The following is a 2,500-nucleotide window of genomic DNA, read 5'->3' as shown; positions in this document are numbered from 1 at the left end:
GTCTCCCATCCAAGTACTAACCAGGCCCGACCCTGCTTAGCTTCCGAGATCAGACGAGATCGGGCGTTGCCAGGCTGGTATGGCCGTACGAAATAAGTTGACAACCATAGGCTACTTATCCATATACAGATTTAGCAATTGACAATGCAAGGTAGTCTCTCTCTCTCTCTCTCTCTCTCGTGTCAAAATGAAAACAGCTTCCAGCCCCTTTCATGAAGGACTACTTGTGCATATTGCAAGATGTCAGTTTCTAAGTGAATGAGCAAAAGAGCATACAGCACCTGGTATTCCCAGGCGGTCTCCCATCCAAGTACTAACCAGGCCCGACCCTGCTTAGCTTCCGAGATCAGACGAGATCGGGCGTTGCCAGGCTGGTATGGCCGTACGAAATAAGTTGACAACCATAGGCTACTTATCCATATACAGATTTAGCAATTGACAATGCAAGGTGGTCTCTCTCTCTCTCTCTCTCTCTCTCGTGTCAAAATGAAAACAGCTTCCAGCCCCTTTCATGAAGGACTACTTGTGCATATTGCAAGATTTCAGTTTCTAAGTGAATGAGCAAAAGAGCATACAGCACCTGGTATTCCCAGGCGGTCTCCCATCCAAGTACTAACCAGGCCCGACCCTGCTTAGCTTCCGAGATCAGACGAGATCAGGCGTTGCCAGGCTGGTATGGCCGTACGAAATAAGTTGACAACCATAGGCTACTTATCCATATACAGATTTAGCAATTGACAATGCAAGGTAGTCTCTCTCTCTCTCTCTCTCTCTCTCTCGTGTCAAAATGAAAACAGCTTCCAGCCCCTTTCATGAAGGACTACTTGTGCATATTGCAAGATGTCAGTTTCTAAGTGAATGAGCAAAAGAGCATACAGCACCTGGTATTCCCAGGCGGTCTCCCATCCAAGTACTAACCAGGCCCGACCCTGCTTAGATTCCGAGATCAGACGTGATCGGGCGTTGCCAGGCTGGTATGGCCGTAGGAAATAAGTTGACAACCATAGGCTACTTATCCATATGCAGATTTAGCAATTCACAATGCAGGTGGTCTCTCTCTCTCTCTCTCTCTCTCTCGTGTCAAAATGAAAACAGTTTCCAGCCCCTTTCATGAAGGACTACTTGTGCATATTGCAAGATGTCAGTTTCTAAGTGAATGAGCAAAAGAGCATACAGCACCTGGTATTCCCAGGCGGTCTCCCATCCAAGTACTAACCAGGCCCGACCCTGCTTAGCTTCCGAGATCAGACGAGATCGGGCGTTGCCAGGCTGGTATGGCCGTACGAAATAAGTTGACAACCATAGGCTACTTATCCATATACAGATTTAGCAATTGACAATGCAAGGTAGTCTCTCTCTCTCTCTCTCTCTCGTGTCAAAATGAAAACAGCTTCCAGCCCCTTTCATGAAGGACTACTTGTGCATATTGCAAGATGTCAGTTTCTAAGTGAATGAGCAAAAGAGCATACAGCACCTGGTATTCCCAGGCGGTCTCCCATCCAAGTACTAACCAGGCCCGACCCTGCTTAGCTTCCGAGATCAGACGAGATCGGGCGTTGCCAGGCTGGTATGGCCGTACGAAATAAGTTGACAACCATAGGCTACTTATCCATATACAGATTTAGCAATTGACAATGCAAGGTGGTCTCTCTCTCTCTCGTGTCAAAATGAAAACAGCTTCCAGCCCCTTTCATGAAGGACTACTTGTGCATATTGCAAGATTTCAGTTTCTAAGTGAATGAGCAAAAGAGCATACAGCACCTGGTATTCCCAGGCGGTCTCCCATCCAAGTACTAACCAGGCCCGACCCTGCTTAGCTTCCAAGATCAGACGAGATCAGGCGTTGCCAGGCTGGTATGGCCGTACGAAATAAGTTGACAACCATAGGCTACTTATCCATATACAGATTTAGCAATTGACAATGCAAGGTAGTCTCTCTCTCTCTCGTGTCAAAATGAAAACAGCTTCCAGCCCCTTTCATGAAGGACTACTTGTGCATATTGCAAGATTTCAGTTTCTAAGTGAATGAGCAAAAGAGCATACAGCACCTGGTATTCCCAGGCGGTCTCCCATCCAAGTACTACAAGGCCCGACCCTGCTTAGCTTCCGAGATCAGACGAGATCGGGCGTTGCCAGGCTGGTATGGCCGTACGAAATAAGTTGACAACCATAGGCTACTTATCCATATACAGATTTGGCAATTGACAATGCAAGGTGGTCTCTCTCTCTCTCTCTCTCTCATGTCAAAATGAAAACAGCTTCCAGCCCCTTTCATGAAGGACTACTTGTGCATATTGCAAGATGTCAGTTTCTAAGTGAATGAGCAAAAGAGCATACAGCACCTGGTATTCCCAGGCGGTCTCCCATCCAATTACTAGCCAGGCCCGACCCTGCTTAGCTTCCGAGATCAGACGAGATTGGGCGTTGCCAGGCTGGTATGGCCGTACAAAATAAGTTGACAACCATAGGCTACTTATCCATATACAGATTTAGCAATTGA

General features: G+C 47.0%; 5 non-coding genes and 4 pseudogenes across 5 annotated transcripts in view; all 9 read right to left on the bottom strand.

Moving 5' to 3' along the window:
• The window catches only part of LOC146238590 (5S ribosomal RNA), a 119-nt gene extending 28 nt beyond the window's left edge, over window positions 1-91 (bottom strand). Inside the window, exon 1 of the ribosomal RNA XR_014735227.1 lies at window positions 1-91. This exon is cut by the window's left edge and continues 28 nt beyond it. This is a non-coding gene — a ribosomal RNA (5S ribosomal RNA).
• A 178-nt stretch (window positions 92-269) lies between these two features.
• Window positions 270-388, bottom strand: LOC146238589 (5S ribosomal RNA). Its single transcript, XR_014735226.1, has one exon. It is a non-coding gene; the product is annotated as a 5S ribosomal RNA (ribosomal RNA).
• A 180-nt stretch (window positions 389-568) lies between these two features.
• LOC146238588 (5S ribosomal RNA) lies at window positions 569-687 on the bottom strand. Its single transcript, XR_014739985.1, has one exon. It is a non-coding gene; the product is annotated as a 5S ribosomal RNA (ribosomal RNA).
• A 182-nt stretch (window positions 688-869) lies between these two features.
• Window positions 870-988, bottom strand: LOC146238587 (5S ribosomal RNA; annotated as a pseudogene).
• A 179-nt stretch (window positions 989-1,167) lies between these two features.
• LOC146238586 (5S ribosomal RNA) lies at window positions 1,168-1,286 on the bottom strand. Its single transcript, XR_014735225.1, has one exon. It is a non-coding gene; the product is annotated as a 5S ribosomal RNA (ribosomal RNA).
• Window positions 1,287-1,462: 176 nt separating this feature from the next.
• Window positions 1,463-1,581, bottom strand: LOC146238585 (5S ribosomal RNA). Its single transcript, XR_014735223.1, has one exon. It is a non-coding gene; the product is annotated as a 5S ribosomal RNA (ribosomal RNA).
• Window positions 1,582-1,749: 168 nt separating this feature from the next.
• LOC146238584 (5S ribosomal RNA) lies at window positions 1,750-1,868 on the bottom strand (annotated as a pseudogene).
• Window positions 1,869-2,036: 168 nt separating this feature from the next.
• On the bottom strand, window positions 2,037-2,154 carry LOC146238583 (5S ribosomal RNA; annotated as a pseudogene).
• Window positions 2,155-2,330: 176 nt separating this feature from the next.
• Window positions 2,331-2,449, bottom strand: LOC146238582 (5S ribosomal RNA; annotated as a pseudogene).
• Window positions 2,450-2,500: the final 51 nt, after the last annotated feature.

This window comes from Hypomesus nipponensis, chromosome 20 (assembly GCF_054491055.1).
Source record: "Hypomesus nipponensis isolate SF chromosome 20, ASM5449105v1, whole genome shotgun sequence".
Classification (NCBI taxonomy): domain Eukaryota; kingdom Metazoa; phylum Chordata; class Actinopteri; order Osmeriformes; family Osmeridae; genus Hypomesus; species Hypomesus nipponensis.
Note: the sequence above shows the minus strand (reverse complement) of the source record. Positions and strands in the feature narration are given on the sequence as shown.